The sequence below is a fragment of the Helicoverpa armigera genome, chromosome 24 (genome assembly GCF_030705265.1).
Source record: "Helicoverpa armigera isolate CAAS_96S chromosome 24, ASM3070526v1, whole genome shotgun sequence".
NCBI lineage: Eukaryota > Metazoa > Arthropoda > Insecta > Lepidoptera > Noctuidae > Helicoverpa > Helicoverpa armigera.
Genome location: NC_087143.1, coordinates 2,947,261 through 2,965,903, shown reverse-complemented (window position 1 = coordinate 2,965,903; position 18,643 = coordinate 2,947,261). Strand labels below are relative to the sequence as shown.

General features: G+C 35.6%; 1 protein-coding gene across 2 annotated transcripts in view; it reads left to right on the top strand.

Annotated features, from left to right (window-relative positions):
• The first annotated feature begins 2,556 nt into the window (after positions 1-2,556).
• The window catches only part of Mctp (Multiple C2 domain and transmembrane region protein), a 185,648-nt gene continuing 169,561 nt past the window's right edge, over positions 2,557-18,643 (top strand). Inside the window, exon 1 of one of the 2 annotated variants that reach the window (XM_064041284.1) lies at positions 2,557-2,828. The gene's annotated coding sequence lies outside the window, so the exon portion shown is untranslated. The remainder of the gene's footprint in view (positions 2,829-18,643) is intronic. The other variant, XM_064041285.1, reaches the window with a different exon arrangement.

Genomic DNA, 18,643 nt, shown 5'->3' with positions numbered 1-18,643 from the left:
TTACCTAGAATATGTAGCAATATTTTCGCCTCCAAGCTACGCCCGTAGCCGCGTAGCCGCGTAGCACGTAGCCCGCTACGTGACTCGTAGTCGTGGGCGTATCAAATTAGAGTCGGATTTAATATTTTTGTAGTTGCCTTAAGAATATTAGGATTTTTTCTGGAAGGTATATTTGTATTTGTTTCTTGAAAAGAAAAATCTGTGACGCTCAAATTAATATTATAATCAAAATTATGTGTGCTTTGAACTTTGTAATATTATATTATACTTAAACTAGCTTTTGCCCGCGACTTCGTTCGCGTGGAATAGTGACTTAAGGCAGATTTTTAGTTTTAACTACACAGTTCCCGATCTCGCGGGATAGATGGAGCTGTATGCCCGGAATAAATTTTATTTTTATTTTTTATAATAAAAACTATCCTATGTCCTTCCTCAAGTTCCAAACTATGTCTGTATCAAATTTTACAAAAATCGATTCAGTAGTTTAGGCGTGCAGAAATGACATCCAGACAGACAGACAGAGTTACTTTCGCATTTATATTATTAGCATTTCAAAATGAACTGAAACTGTTATACTGTCTTTCTAATTAAATGAAACTAGTATTCCCTGCGGTTTTACCCACGTCTCGTGAGAGCAACTTTGCGCAATCGGCAGGCCGCAGGCTCTATTCTATCTATGTACCAAACGTTTTGGCATGAAAACCTGACAGGCAGGGAGTTTCCCATTTATAATATTAGTAAGGATCTTGTCAATGAGATAAATAGAACTTTAGAGTACATTGAAGACGTTTTTTGGTGCTTGAAAATATACACATATAAATGTAAACCGAGGAAGATTCCAAGTTTACTTTCTTCTTACTCTTTCGACTTACTTAGTTCTACCCGAAATTAGAATTAACAGTCACTCTATAACCATTTTTTAATGCTGATTTTGAAAATTGGTAGAAATGAAAATGATGACCAATGAGATATGTATGTATGATATGTATTTATTATCATTATTTATGCAACCAGCATAAAATTATTATTTTTCAGCATAGTCAGCTTAGGTTTCAAGAATGTACGAACATTTAAAAGAACTCAGTACAATACTTGAAAATTATCCATAAACCAACCATGTGAACCATAATATATCTTACCCGAAATTAGAATAGAGATTATTGTAATTGTCACCCAAAGTTATGTCTATCACCTGTCTCACCCTTTTACGTGAAATGTGGGTTTCTCAAGATTGTCCCTTAAAGCAAGGGTAGAGGGTACACCGTTGATTTATCTCCAAAGATAACAAAATGACTAGCGGAGGTGCCATAACGAAAACTCTCCTAAGAAAGTAGGGCGCCAAATGGGTCTGCGGGGGACGAGGAACGTTAGGCTAGCCCCTGATTGCAACTTTTCGTCACCGTGACCTTTTGTCACTTAGTCAAGTGCAATGAAAACTATACTGAGTGCGCTCATTGTGGTGACGTGACAATACGGTGACAAATAGTTGCAGCAGGCAATGCCGGAGTGACGTGACTGTCACTCGCCCTGAACATTACAATAGGAGTCCACTCACTGGTGACTGGTGGCATACAAAAATGATCGCGATTTGTCAACCAAGAACAGATTCAGTGAGCGCATCGTGGGTGACAGCAGGTGACAGTGACAAAAAGTTACAATCAGCGGCGGGCCTTACTGTATCCGCTCTTATACGCCTTCTTTGGACCCGACCATTATTTGTAATACCAAAAATCTTTGACAGATGTCTCTAAGAACCCGAACGCCTTGTTAGTTCACTTATAACTGATCGTTTTGGTCATGCCCACCGTACAAACTTGACCTAGAAAAAGGCGCCTGACCTACCTGCATTATGGCATCTCCACTCATCTTTATTTACTCCGTGTTTATCCCCCATAACGTTATAGCATAACATTATGGCGTGCATACTATATGTAGGTAGGCATTTAGATTTTATCTCGAAGTGAAGCTTCAACTTATGGAAATGTTTAGGGTGGGATAAGCCTCTGTTTGCCATGATCGGTTGGTAAATATAGGTAAATATGTATACATCGGTATTGTAAGTTAAATATATCTTTTCGCAACGAATGTAAACTAGAAACTGCGAATGGTTAATGTAACTGTAAAAACTGAACACCTCTTTTTTTTGAAGTCGGTTAAAAATAAAATAAGATATATATTGCAGTTGTTACAGATACAAAGCCAGAAATTCTGACAACCAGTCTTTCTAAAGGGTGTCGGGTTGCCCGGATAACTAGGTTGAGTAGGTAACATGTCAGTCACTCCATGTAAAACTACCCCAACATAGTTGACTACCCACTAGACTCTTATACGTGTGAAACAACCTTAAGCCTATCTGTTCAGTTTTAACGACTTTGAAATTAGAAGATCAAGAGGTTGCGAAAACTATGTTCCAATTAACCAATATCATGCAAAAAAATAAAAATTACAAACAAACAATATCAAGCCTACATTTTCAATAAAACGAAAAGTATCAAACCGCTGCGGTCGAGCTATCGTGCGCAAACCTTTCCCTCCAACCGACTACGGGCTACGTCAGTCCGTAGCCGATCTCGTAGCGCGCGGGTGGGCCTACGCGAGCGCTACGCCATCCTATTGTTTTTGCAAATCAAATTTTCTCTATTAAAATTCCTTTTAGTGTGACATGTTATTGTTATAAGTTATATAGTGAGTGTGGTTATAGTGTTTCGTGTTATAAGTCAAGTGTTTTGTGCGTGAATTTGGTGTGGGGTTTTCGTGGCGTGAGATAACGTTATTTTTTCTCAGTGTTTTATCCGCATGTCGTGTTGAGATCGGATTAGCAATGATGTGTAAGTATGTCTTTTTGTATTGGTATCGAGTAAAACGTACAGATTATAGTAAAGTACGAAGAATTTAGAGTTTGTCTTAACAAAGGGTTTTGTAAATTTTAGGGGTGTCATGTTTACAATGCTGATATTTTTAGGTTTTCAGGTTACTGTGTCTATGTGTGTGTGTGTGTGTGTCCTTTTGTAGGCTTTTGTTTTAGATGTTCGTGATATTTTGACAAAAACATAAAAAAATAAAAGTGATTTAACCAAAAATATATATAACCATCGATAGAACGCTCTTTTATATGACGATGTAGATGCTATTTTATAGAACTAAGGATAAAAAAGAGTAAAAAGGACTTATTAATTTGGCAGTCTGACAATTCTAACATTACAGTACTTTAGGATTACTATAACTCACATGTGTTACTCGTGCCAAATTAGACAAAAGTCTTAAATTAATAGGACAAAACAGTTCTATACAAAAAACAGACAAATACTTTTGTAATAAATAACATGGTTGTAAAGGTTACTATTATTTGGATATCGTTATCATTTATTTGACCTAATTTCATGATTATCTCTGACAACCGAATTCTATAACCTATCTGCAGTTTTGCGATTAGAACAAGCGACATTAGCTCCATAAAAGTAGTGTCTTTAATATCTAATTGCAAAAGAAAATATAGATAAGTTATAGATATTCACTTCTGCAAGATAGATTTATTCCTAAGGCATGTCGAAATAATAAAGTAGGTATACTAAGGAATATAAACGGTGGCTTTGGTCGTCTATTGTCCATGGGTTACAAAAGGGGCTCGTTAATATCTTATCTGTGACATCGAGACTAACTCCCACCGACCGTAACATCGGTAGTACGAGTATTTAAAACAAATGTTATACCAGAGTGATTAATTGTGAATCTTAATATAGTTTTTTTTTTCATTTCATACAAATCATAACTTATGACACATTATGTATAAAACACCCAAAAATACTTTTAGTTTGGGGTTAGTATTTTTATGTAAAACAGACTTCCAGTAAGAAGCGTTTACGTATTAAAAATATACAGGACTAGCTTCGGCTTGCAGTTTCACCTGCTACGTAGAAACTATTTCGCGCACTCGGATATAAAGCATACCTCGATAAATGTGGTATCTCACACTAAAAGTCCACTGAAATAGGCCCAGTAGACCCTGAGATTAAGGCGCTCAACAGACCAACAATCTCTTCAGATTTACAACACATTTAGAACAAAGAATGTACCTACACAGTTTCTCAAAAACGTGTACCTACGAAACCTGAATGATAACCTGACCAACGAAATTCACTTTGTATCCTTTCACTTATTTATCAGATCAAGTGTAGGTCATCGCAGTAGGTATCATACATTTCAAACGTTACTATCTCCCCTTCACTTTCGTACTTGACACAACAGAAAAATCCTTTGCGGTCCGTCATTTGTTGCTATGTATGTGTGTGTGTAACCATGGAAAACAAAATGATGGAGAGGTCATAATGAATATCTAAGAAAGTAACGTAGCCACAATGCGAGTGTCCGGGGCACGAGGAACGTTGTGTCTACGTTCTCATGCAAATTCTTTAGAACCCGCCCATTATTTTTTAAATCTAAATCACCAATCCATCTTTGACAGGTGGCTCAAGGCACTCGCTCTTTTTTGTCACGTCTAGCGTGCGTTATTTGACCTACATTAAGGCACATGACCTACTTGCCTTATGGCACCTCCACTCATATTTCCTTTCTCCGTGAAATGTAACATATTGAATAGTTGCGGAGTTGCGGCTTTCAATAGGTTAACAATTCATCCCAGGAATTGGTACAGCTTTGTATGTATAGAAATAATAATTCGTCTGTACGTTTGTGTAATGTATACTTCTACATACTAGCATGTAAAGAAAGATTTGATTGTCTGTTTGTTTGACATGAATGAATAGGCTCCGAAATTACTTGACTGATTTGAAAAATTCTTTCACTGCTAGGAAGCTACACTATCTGCGCTGAACAGGGGCTATATTTTATCTGGGTACAAGAAGAAGTTCCCACGTGAAGCGAGTGAAACCACACAAAAACGGCAAGTGTAATATATTCATATACATAGATATTCGAGTGATTGTGGGCTTCCATTGTATATTTAAATAACCTCATATTATACTCGTAAATCTGAAGGCTAATAAATGATTCATGAAGCAAAAAGATCCACGTTTTAACTTTTAAGTATTTTGTGATTTTAATGAGTGGGCGAAGACTTGAATTTTCGAGGTAGGTAAGTTATATTTTTTTGGTTGGATTTTTCGCAGAGTAGTTGAAGTAGGATAATTATTATATTTTTTTAGGGTTCCGAAATCAAAGGGTAAAACGAGACCCTATTACTAAAACTTTTCGTCTGTCATCTGGCTGTATCTCAAGAACCGTGATACTAGACCGTGGATATTTTCATACATGATGAATTTTTGTTACCGTTATAACATCAAATACACAAAACGTGATTAAAGTAAATATTTTAGGGGACTCCATAAAACAAATGCCTTTTTTATATATAGGGTGACTGGTTTATTGGTGGATTAGTGACCGATACTGAAAATATGTTTCTACTTTTAATTACAAAAAAATTAACGGCGAACCTTCATTTTATAAGATTAATTAGTTTAGTCACAACGGCAAAACAGCTGCCTGAAAACTGAACTAGGTCTTATTTTTAGATTAACATGACCACAGATACAAACATGGCACCAATGAAGTTGTTAAACAAGTTACCAATTTGGAAGCTTAAATTATTTTGCCAATATATGCAAATATATTTTCGCTACGCTATCCAACCCCAGCATTTTAGATAATATAGATACGTGCGTATATTTGTACATTTAACGATGCGATCATTTGCCAATTAGGCCGCTGTATGTAGGTTACATAATGTATTATAATTAATCGGTTCAATAGTATACCGTTCGTATCTCTGTTGTGGTTTTAATAATATAGTGATTCGCCGAACGTAGCAGAATCGGTAAATTCAATGAATTCTGTTGTTAATCGTTAATGTGCATTGATTGAATGTATTGTCATTGTAAACCTACCTATAGGTTTGATAAGGTCAGCATTTTGCTGTTGATACCTATTTTTTTAACGACGTCAAAAATCATCAAATAGCTTCTCCCGCTGTGGGTTAGCAGCGGTGGAAGAGTTCAGACTCTTACTGACTAAAAACCGTCGTGTTCCGTCGTAAGCCAGACCAGGCCAGACCAGGGCCGCGGTAACTCTTTCGAACAAGCCCGCAGCCCTGCTGTTGATACCTTAGATAATATCTTCTACCAATGTATATGAATGCTTTTGCCAGCGGATTCACAAGCGTCGCGTGTAATAAAAAGTAGCCTTATTTGATAAATAGGCTTTTTAATACTGAAAGAGTAATCCTTCATTCAAATAAAAGTAAAAACATGTCTAAACTAATAACTATATAAGCGGTGTCAGAAAATCAACAACATTCTTGTAACTATTTTCAAATATTATGTACCCTAAAACAACAATTTTTCTCCACACACTTTCACATATTTCCAAGAAAAATGTCCACCGTCACCGTAGCGAAACATGTACATTTTCGTAATAAGTTAATACACTGTGTTTCAACTAATTTGACGCAGTAACGATACGATGGCGTGTTGTATTTGCGACGAGTGTTACACTAGAGGTATATATTGTGTTTCATGCCGTTTATTTTCTTGTAGGGTATTGTTTTACATATATGTAGAAATAAATACTACTTGTATATTGGTGCTGTATGTATTTAAAACAGCTCATAAGAGTAACGCTTGACGGTCGGTCTGTAGATGGGTGACCATCTTGTCATGACGAGTTCTTTCGCGTTTCAAAAATCACTATACATTTTTTGAACATCTTTGGCAGTCGCTACGGGTAGTAGCAGCGGGTAGTAGTAATAAACTCGAATAATATCTAAAACCCTACATTGTAAGAAAGCAAATTTATGCAAATATACAAACTACACTTAGGAGAAATTTCATGTATTTCAACTATACCTTGAAGCGAAGTTTTAACGACACATTTGCACTCTTGAGCAACAATAGTAAAATATTCAAGTGTACCCATTATTCTGCTCTCTAGTGTATTGTTGTCTTTGTGCGGGAGTCACTCTATGAATGTTGGACAGTGTGACAAAATTGATTTCGTCGGAATAAAATTATTTGAACGCTCGATTTTTTTAACCAGCTTCCTTGAAAGGAGGTAGTTGTCTTCCAACTTCTAGATCGATGTACCTTACAGTTCTTTTTTGTTGCTTTTTAATAGCACACAGTTTTAAGATAAATAGGCACCCATCGAACTGAGTATGAGCAAATCCCTCCAGCTCGGAGAGGCCTGTGTGTTGTGACCTGTAGTGGATGCTTTTAGGCTGTAACGACGACATCACGTACAAATTGTCTAAAATTTATTACTTACCTAGTTTGTAATTTTATTTCTTTGAAACACTACAGTGAAAACTTAGACTAGGTACAGCCTCAGGCTACCATTTATAACGTAGACTACATAGGCTATTGTTTTCTGAGAACAGTTTACTGTAGCCGTGATGTTTTCACCGTATTTTATATAACAATCGATAAGATTAATGTCCCAAGGTCCATAATAAATATCATTAATTTATATCTATCAAAAGGTTTTTATTATCTTAATTATGATTATTGTATTTATAACTAACTGTTCCCTGCATTTTTACACTATGTAGTGTTCCCGAGACTACTTGCATTCTTATGAAAAGTAGCATAAGCCCTTTCTCTTTTATTTCTTTGTGCCAAACAAAGTAGTGTTGTGGTTAAAGTGCGAGTTCTTTCGCGTGTATAATATTAATAAGGGAAACGTATAAAAATATACATATTTTTACGCATCCAATATGTTCATATTAAATGGTTCTCTTTAAAACTCTGTATTTATCGGATTCTCCTCTACCCACACTTTACAAAGCATAGTTTCAACAGAAGCCAATTGAATTCCCCAACCAACTGCAAGGTCGCGTGGGCAGATACGAAGGTATGATGCCCACGCAGCTGATATCGTGGGCGTGGGAAACTATGCTATTGAATAATAGGTACCTCCTTTTCATGTCCTCTTTTGTGGTGAGTTTTAGACCAAAAAAAGCAGAGCTAGAACAAAAGCAATATCTTAAAAATCTTTGTGAAAAACAGAAGAATGCTATGCATTTACAAATGAGTATTCGCTTCTTTGATGTAGGTAAGTGCAATGTAAGCTGTTCTACCTACTGCGACTGCCGACCACACGTAGAGCGACTGCAAGAAATTGGTTGAAAATTTTCTGAGGGCCACTGCATGTTGCAGCTTTGATCCAAAATGAAAATGATGATGAATGATGTTTTCATGTAAATCTACATACAGGACAGAACTGAAGCCGCGGCACGTGCGGTCGGCAGTTGCAGATGTTTTAAAACACTAAAATTTGCACACAAAGTTCTACATGATCTAATGGTATAGGTGACACCGTAGAGCACAACTAGTTTTTATATTAACCGTCAAACATTCACTCCCTTTTTCTCCAAAACTTTTTGCACGCAATCCATCCATCTTCTCGTTGGTCTACCTTGTCCGCTAATCTCCCCAAATTACATACATTTTCACCTCTCTCCTAATTATATGCTAATAAGGACTGAAAAGCGTCGTGGTGGCCTAGTGGTTAAAGCACCAACCTCTCAAGTATGAGTGTGAGTTTGATTTCTGTTTCAGCAAGTAAAAATGCTACTTTTATAAGTTTTGTATGTACTTTCTAAATGTATCTTGGACATCAATGGCTGATTAAAAGATGAAGGGAAACGTCTCAAGTAAACCTGCACTATAAAGTATGAAATCACCAACCCGCATTGAGCAAGCGTGGTGATTAACGCTCAATCCATTATCTGTATGTAAGGAGTTCTGTACCTGTCAATATTTGAAATGTGAATCAGAGATGTTCATTTGTTTGTTCGTGATCTCACACTTGGTTTGTTCTCAAGTGTGACACGTCAGCGCGGAACTCAAATTACTTGAAAATACACCCATTGGGAGCTTAGATCATATAACCTACCGGAACCGCAGTGATCACAGTTTGCATTCTGCAATGCATGCATGTTTGGTGACATTGTTACACAAACACGACTATATTGACAAACACGAGCATAAACTGGGGTCACAGATATATTTTTGACAAAGGGGATTGCACGGCAATGGCACCTCCCGTTGGATAAATCATCTAAGTTCTAAAGTCATTTGAATGATACTGGTATTGACTTTGCCTTTTAATTAAAATCTGGCTTCAATCCGATAAATGACATAATAATTTCGATATAGGTACAGTCAGCACCAAAAGTCGATGAACAGAATCAACATGACAAAACACCTGTTCACAATAAAATGCCATAAGTTATAGTCGCAACTAGGAAACAAAATGGACTGTACACCAGAAACTTACAAAAGTCGTTAAACACGAGTATTTCAAAAGTATCTGTGCACTAGTATTCCTAAAGTCGCTGTACACCATCAATCCAAATGTCGCTGAACATCATTGTATCAAAAGTCACTAAACAGCAGTAAATACAAAATTAGGTTAACAAAGTGTATTTTTAATGTTGCCGTGTGTTAATCTACTTTTGACGCTTATGTTGTTCAGCTACTTTTGGGACAGTACTTGCTTGACCTTACTAATGTATGGTAACTCGTTAGTATCTATTTCAATAATTTTAATAATTATTTTGGAAATACACTCTTTTGCAAAAAAAGCGGGCACCTATGCGAAATCTTAGTTTTAAGGACTTTACGTGTATTTCAAAGGATTTTAATGATTGTAGTATGTTTCTAGCATCAAAAGGGTTAGCCAAGCATGCGTGAGAGTGTATTCTAAATTTGAATTTGTTCAATTGTACAATTGCTAAGAAATTGGTTAAACCTTGTTTTGGACTAATTGCTGGCAGAAAGTTCGTCGGTGTTTTGAAAAGTTTTTGAAGTGCCTTAGTGAAGTGAATTAGAAAACTGATAATGCAGTTTTAATTAATGATTAATGTACCTTTTTGTTAGATAAAACATTTTTGAAAAACTATGCGTATTTGATAAAATTTTCACCTGCTCTAAATGGGCTATACTGATGATTGATGGCAATGTTAAGAGTTTCGGTATCTTAGTGTAAAGCGTTCTTCTGTTTAGATATTATACCCACGTGTTTTAAAATATCGCTTTTTCATAATTAAACACTATTTAGAGAGTATCAGTACATTGGGCTGCGACAAAACCAATTTAAGGTAAGCAGTGCCGATCGCAACTCATCTCCTATCGGACTTTGACATTAAAAAATACCAAATTTTGTGATAAATGTTAAAATTAACCACATGAAAAATGATGAGGAGGGTTTAAGCTATGTAAAAGTCTAATAATTGCCGCGTTGAAGCTCTCTATAACTCCATATCGGTAGGTATCGGGTTACTAAACGATGATTTCGCTGAAAGGGAGTCAAGAATTCAAAAGTATTGACCAAACGTATGTTTCTTAAGAAATGAGCAGATAGCCAATTATTGTTATGATTTAAGCAGAAAAGTGCTGTAGATGCTAGAAAATCTCGGTGCAGGCAAGTTTATTTAATAAAATGTCAGTGGGATGAAAACACGCTATTTGAACGCTCAAACTCATAGATCTTCGGAGGTCTACGGAGTTTCCCAAGAGACGAGGTTGTTTGAAAATCAGTGATTACGAGACCTTAAGACCTCGTGCTCACAGTCGATGCACTATTTTCTGTATTTTGTAGAATTTCAAGATTTTTAAAAATGTTAAAGTCTGAAAGGATCGGCACTGCTTACTTTAAATTGGTTTTGTCGCAGCCCAATGTACTGATACTCCTCTAAATAGTGTTTAATTATGAAAAAGCGATATTTTAAAACACGCGGGTCATCTAAACAGAAGAACGCTTTACACTAAAATACCGAAACTCTTAACATTGCCATCAATCATCAGTATAGCCCATTTAGAGCAGGTAAAAATTTTATCAAATACGCATAGTTTTTCAAAAATGTTTTATCTAACAAAAAGGTACATTAATCATTAATTAAAACTGCATTATCAGTTTTCTGAAAATCACTTCAAAAACTTTTCAAAACACCGACGAACTTTCTGCCAGCAATTAGTCCAAAACAAGGTTTAACCAATTTCTTAGCAATTGTACAAAATTCAAATTTAGAATACACTCTCACGCATGCTTGGCTAACCCTTTTGATGCTAGAAACATACTACAATCATTAAAATCCTTTGAAATACACGTAAAGTCCTTAAAACTAAGATTTCGCATAGGTGCCCGCTTTTTTTGCAAAAGAGTGTATTTCCAAAATAATTATTAAAATTATTGAAATAGATACTAACGAGTTACCATACATTAGTAAGGTCAAGCAAGTACTGTCCCAAAAGTAGCTGAACAACATAAGCGTCAAAAGTAGATTAACACACGGCAACATTAAAAATACACTTTGTTAACCTAATTTTGTATTTACTGCTGTTTAGTGACTTTTGATACAATGATGTTCAGCGACATTTGGATTGATGGTGTACAGCGACTTTAGGAATACTAGTGCACAGATACTTTTGAAATACTCGTGTTTAACGACTTTTGTAAGTTTCTGGTGTACAGTCCATTTTGTTTCCTAGTTGCGACTATAACTTATGGCATTTTATTGTGAACAGGTGTTTTGTCATGTTGATTCTGTTCATCGACTTTTGGTGCTGACTGTACTTAGATAGCAAAGCTTTAATCTGTTATCAGATTGAAAGTCAAGAAGACATTGAGATATCTTCTAATTTAGGTAGGTTTTGACACTTAATAACCAAGAGTGACATCCCAAATGAAAAGTGACAGTTTAATCTCAATCTCGAAGTAATTTCGACTTACTCTTAGTTTTTTTTGTCGCATTGTAAAACGTTTCAGCTTATGAAAAATTCAGTTAACGAAAGCTTTTCCAGAAAATAACCTTGCATGATATACACAAGAGTTTAAACATAGAAAAAGTACTAAATCCTGACATAAAATTAACCTAATGAATCACTGTCTATTTTTAGTTTTTAAGTTTTTAAGTTTAGGATCGGGAACAGACCGACTGACAAACTCAACGGAGGACTTTGTTTTTAAATGTAATGATGAAAAGGTCCTGTAGACTGCACATCAGTGGTAACTGTCATGCACCTTAACTCAATAGTAGTAAGTACGATTTTCCTATAAAACTGTTACCACTGACCTGAAGTTGACTGTACCTACTTATAACGTAATCTGAAAAACTAAAATATTCCAGTCATTTGAAAGTAAATCCTAACAAATTCTTCCCTCGAGGAGAGGAATGCCTAAAATTTGGAAAGTTATTTTTCACTGGTAACATCTGAACTTCGTGACTTTTGGTTTTGGAATGATATGTTAGTTTTAGTCATTAGTTGTAACTTCATGTACTATTATTACCATATCTGCGGTATGTAGGTAGGTATTAGTTTTTTTCTTGTCTAAGTTAGAAGAACTTTTACCCAAATGCTAAGAAGGGTTATGTTTATAACCTCCTCAACAATTTTACTGCTAAGTTTCAATCAAAATCCGTTCAGCCTTTTGCTTTTAAAATATTGGTGTGAAATGTATTTCTGATCGCAGCAGCTCTAAAATCTTGTACAAAAGATTAAATTGCATAAGGATTCAATTTATAAGTCAACTTGTTAACATTCAGAAGGCTTCCTATCAATAAAACTTCCTCAGTCCCCTGCTTCATTCGAAACGATTATTTTTTTATTTCGTTCTACGTTCCTCTTGCCTTTAATGGATTTAAAAGAAAGAAGCGACAGTTCACGATTGTATGCAGAGCGTTTTTCAACGACGGGATTACTTACCTCCCCACTCAGAGACATTTGGTTACTTAAGCCATTCCTTAGTGAAGGATTTGTATGACATTCCGTCACTAAGGAGTGACTTAAGTAATCATTAAATGTCTCTGAGTGGGGAGGTTAGTGTAAGTTGTCATTTTATGTTTCTAATTTAATCTTGTATCTCCCCACATTCCTAACAGACTTAAAAAAAGAAGGTTTCCAGTTTGACCTGTATGTATATATGTATGTTTGTTTGTGCGTGATTATCTCACGTTTGTCTGATGCAGTTTTCAGCATAGTATTTGTTAGACTTAGGAGAAGATTTCAAGTATATTATTGAAGTCGGTTTCATTGCTTGATGTTTCTTATTTAGGAACATTTTCACTGACAACTGTTCATTTATTGTAAAACTTTACTTTGTAAAGGTAAACAGTCGTTATAAGAAAACTAACGTTTATATAGTCGGTTAACTTGGACCTAAATAGGAAGAACACCCTAATTTTAACTTTGGTTTGCAATGTTAAAACTGTATAGACACACGAATTGAATAAATTAATTTATAAAATGGAATTTCTGTAATTCGAAACGCAGCTAAATAGAATGAAAGGGTTGTTTAAATATTTACTTGTCGACTACCTAGTTAGCTCAGATATCTCGTGAATTTTAATGAATCAATCAATTCACATGAATATATTATGTACTGCTGATAGAAACGTAAGTAAGTACAGTAAACTGCACATTAGTAGTAACTGTCATGAACCTTAACTCGATAGTATTACCACTGACCTGAAGTTGACTGTACATCTTGTTGACATAATTTTGATATAATATGTATGTAGCTTTGAGAGAGATCTTAAATTCCAATTTGATTTACATACTGGGGTTCTCCTAATCTTTCATGTAGAATGTTGACAAAATTAGATGAGTTCAATATACATGTTTCAGCTGAGTTCAAAAATAAATGTGATTTCAGAATGATGTTTGCTAGTGAGATTAAAGAAAACGTTGGGTAAATAAAAATGTATCGTACGTTTAAGTATCGATTTATAAATATAGAAAGATTAAATTCCGTAAAACCTTTTAATGTTTAATGTGACGAAACGTGAAATAAAATTACATAATACTAACCTTAACATATGAATAAAACATTACAAACGAAATGTATTCATTCTATCAGAATTCAGTGATCACGTAATCTATACTTACACGACTATTTTTTAATTAGGTAGTGCAAATACATAAAGGGCTTATTTAAAAAGTTCTTAGTATTATCTATGCAAAGTTTCAAAAACTAATATTCATAATCAGCAAAGTTATTAGCAATAAGTTATATCCAAAAATGTCACTCAATTCATGGAAACATTGGTGACTAAATTAAAAGATTAGGTGGTAAAAAGAAATCAAATAAGTAAAGTTGTAAAACTTGGGAAAATAAGTAATTTTGGCGTATTTAAAAAGTTTGAATCAGCTGATATTTACAATAATTATGTTATGTCACCTTAGAATTTACGTACCTACTTATTTACAAAAAAACTTACAGATATTTTAGCTGTCCTTCAAAATGTCCACCATCATTTTCAATACAAACACGAGCACGTTTAATTAAATTGTTTTTTAACGATAAAAGGTATGTTTCCTTTACTTTTCACTTAAACAGTCCGAACGTTCAGCTGGCGAGCATTTGGGTACAATTCTCCGTACACACGTACTGCGGCTCTCGCGTTCTCACCAAACAAAAAGTATGCTCGTATTATCGCCGTATACTCCCGAGATGTAAATTGATAATAAGCCATCGCGACAGTAAAAACGTAAACAAATAAAACTAAAAACGCGCGCACCCTTCCGCTAATAAATTAGCACTGTCTGTTTCTTTCTCGCTCGCTCGAAAAGGGATCGCTGGCGCAGAAGGGGGCGTGGCTTGACCTTAGACGCGAGTTTGCTGGGATCTATGAATGGCATTCAAAACGAAATAGCACTGCGCGTAGTATTTTCGAGTAGTAATTGTAATGAATGATTGATTCAATTATGAATTTACCAAATAAGACAAATTTTCCCGGATAATTTTGGGATTTAGTTTTTTTTTAGTTTTGATTACACAAAATCAGTACTTAACGGGTGCAGTAAGAGCCCCATTTTTTGTGCACTAATTAAAAAATAGCGGCGTATAAATAAAAATGGAACCCGGTTTCCGTTGTCACGACATAACATGAAAACGGCTTGACCGATTTGGCTGAAAATTAGAGGGGAGGTAACTTAGACCCGGGAGAAGTTTTTGTCACCATCCGGCTACGGGACGCGGGTGAAATCGCGGGTGAAATCATGGAACCGATGTTTGTTTTGCTCTGAAAAAAATATTAAAAACACAATCTGAGAAATAAACTCTGACTAACCGAAAAAACCAATGGCTACATTCAAACAAAATAAGACTACTCGTACTTACGTACTTAATCAGAAAGAAATAATTAACACAACGACGAAAAGAACTGAAAGAAAATAAAAATAACTTAGAATAAAATATGAGAGTAAAAGTATTTCTACAAACATCACATCAGAAAAATTCCCAAGTTTATTTTTACAAAGAAACAATTCAACGTTCCAGCCGTGTTAAGAGAACTCGATTCCTTGAGAAGTTTTTGCCTTTTTATATTGAAAACTTTTGTTAGGCTGAAGGGAAAATTCTAGGGTATTATTATAGGAAAATTTATAATGCAGAGTTTATGTCAATTGGTGACTTGAAATAGGATGACAAGTATACTCCTACAATAAAGTTGAAAAGTTGTTTTGTTTGCACGTGCTTTATAAACTCAGCAACTCGCTGTGGCAGCATAGTCGGCTGACAAAGTGTAGTCTCACTATAAGACATGTCATCGACACGAAAGAAGAAGAAGAAGAACTCAGGAACTTCAGAATCGATTTGTTGAGTAAGAAAATAGGCTACTCGGCTAGTTATGGGATTTGCTGAGTGGTTATTTAACCGTTAACCATAAAGTAGGTATGCTCTGGGTGCTAATTCCGCTTACTCAAATAAGATGACATACAACTGCCATTGTTAACAGCGACACACTAGTGATACTTACGAATGTAGGGGATTAAGTGTCGGCACAGATTACTAGTGTCGGTGAACCTGATACATCCCATATGAAACAACTCAATAAAGATCTGGCTAAATTCGGAGTTATTTACCTGCACTTAATATCTAAAAATAAAAAAATAAATCGCCTCCAACAGGTATCTGTGGAGATCTAAGGGGGAGGCCTATGTTCAGCAGTGGACATCCTACGGCTGAGATGATGATGATAATGATGAAAATAAATTAGACAGAGTTGCTTGACAGACAGATATATGCAGACCATTCAGAATGGTTCTTCTCGAAAAAGTTCGCACGTGTAGTACCTAAGCGCAGACACTGGTGCACTCTCTATTCCATCTTCACTCTTACAGCCCACTGGGACGATAATCTAACACGACCAGAGTGAGATAAAGAATTATAAGTACATAATAGATGATACACAATGGGCTATCATCAACCATGATTGTCAAATGAAACAGGCTAGTATTTACGAGACTTTCATCAGAATATTTTTTTTTTCCTAAAAAAATTTAGATAACCCAACATAATGGTGATCAAAAACCGCCCATAAGTCTTAGTATTCTGATAAAAGCAGTGCCCAATCTCCAAAAAAAATGCTTCCAAACTTTTTCAGTTTCTCCCAGTCTCACAGGTTTTATTACCGAGCGTTCTCAGCGGCATTTAGCAATGGCAGTTGAGGCTTATCTGCGAGTAGTGGGCTTCGTGCCAAATTCTACCAGGGAATCTACTGGAGATTTCCTGAAAGGAAAAGTCGCATACATTTAGATTAATATATGGAAATAGTATTGATTTTATTAGTAGTTAGTTGTATGTAGAGTAGTTCGAAGGTTTGGAGGCCTCAATTCTGTACGTTACTTAGGCTTTCAGGGTTCCGTACCCAAAGGGTAAAACGGGACCCTATTGTTTTCGCTCCTCCGTCCGTCCTTCCGTCCGTCTGTCACCAGGCTGTATCTCATGACCCGTGATAGTTACAGAGTTGAAATTTTCACAGATGAAGTATTTCTGTTGCCGCTATAACAACAAATACTGAAAACTAGAATAACATAAATATTTTGGGGGCCTCCCATACAATAAACGTGATTTTTTTGCTCATTTTTGCTCTGGTACGGAACCCTTCGTGCGTGAGTCCGACTCGCACTTGGCCGGTTTTATTTTATAATAGCCGTCAAGAAAACGTTTGAAATGGTTTGTCCATTGAAATGATAGTAATTTTTTTACCATTACATCCAAAAAACCTGAAATCGACCTATTGTCTATGGAACATGTATAACAAAAAACAATTATTTCAACAAAACCGTATCTGTGTAAATTATGTGTGAATGCACGAAAAAAAATGAATTGATTTTAGTAGGCTAAAATGTACATAAGTAAAAAAGTTTTCCAGTGGGTTCATTGGTCCAAAATTGATCTGAGTGCTTAGTGCGAGTTTTCGTGAATTTATTTACGGACTCACATGAGAGCGCGTATACTAAGATTTGTATGGAACAAAAACAGCTCCGCCTAGTGTCAAAAATTGGAACCTAAAGTAGCGAGTGCCAGTTTACAAATTTTCGAAATCGAATCGCTCGGACTCTCAAGTGAACGTGACAGGCACGGGATTGGTTTATTTCTGCCGTGATGCGAGTGCGAGATTCAGATTTTGACAGATCGAATAGTAAATAAATACAAACGCGATCGAATTTAACCAAAAAGTTCTCACGAAGATTTTTGTGGTGAAAGTGAAGTGAGGAGATATTCGTATATCAACAATGAGGATGTTTGCGGCCGCAAAGGCCCAAGATGAACGCAACAAAAGCGCCAGAATTGGGGCAAGGGCTTGCGCATTTTTTAATTCGTTAGTTCACCTCACGGAGACGCAATTTAGACATAGATATAGATTATCCAAGAAGATTTTTAAGTTCTTGTGCAGTTAACTGAGACAAAGCACAAATCTAAAATCCACTCTACGTGTTTCCTTGGAACATAAGGTACCTATTTATCAATTGATGTAAGTTACAATATCAATTTCCAAAACAAAACTAGGTATGTATATGATTGAAGAAACTTTCTCCTTTTATTTGCAGGTGCTTACTGCTTTATTCTTTTTTGCCACTGGATCCTATCAAAGGCCAATTAGAGAAGCAAAGCACGTATCCCAAAAAATGTGCAGTGTGTATTTAGAACAAGTAACTGAGGTTCTGACTCATAGAAATATATAAGCTTCCCTAGCACTCCAGGTGCTAGACAAGAACTTGTCTTCATTTTAAATTAATTAATTTAAAACAACTAAAAACTTTTTTCGGGCGTCGCGTCAAACATAAACAAAACATCCAAACAATAACCCCAAAAATTTTGAAAGACAGTCGTCCCATACGATTACATGCTAAAATGACGTCTTTCTAAATTTGGTAGGTTTATCCCACCAAGCGAACGGAACACCAACCTAACAAAAATGATCATCGCTATTCGCCGTGAGGAAACGTGATGCGAGTAATTTGCGAGATGGCAACTCGCACTCGCTTAAATATTGCATTCGGTTCGTTTGAAGTTGCCTCGCTAAACTCGACAGTGAAGTCATTCGCAAAATTTTGTTCAACTCGCACTAGGCACTCTGATCTATACCTTAAACCTTAATATTTTATACCGTATTCTTAACTTTTATTTTTTACCTTTTTTTTGCACTACTGTAACTTTGTAAAGTCAACCCGAGAGATAAAACCTGTACCTGCTTTACTTCAAGAACCAAAGCTCAAAGTTAATTAGCGAGGCAAAAAGTAATTTTAAACAAACTCAGTACTTGTACTTGCCAACTTAAATAGCTTTGCAAAGAAAAAGTTGAGTGAACTCAAAAGTTTTTTCCGACTTAAAAATAACTGGCCTC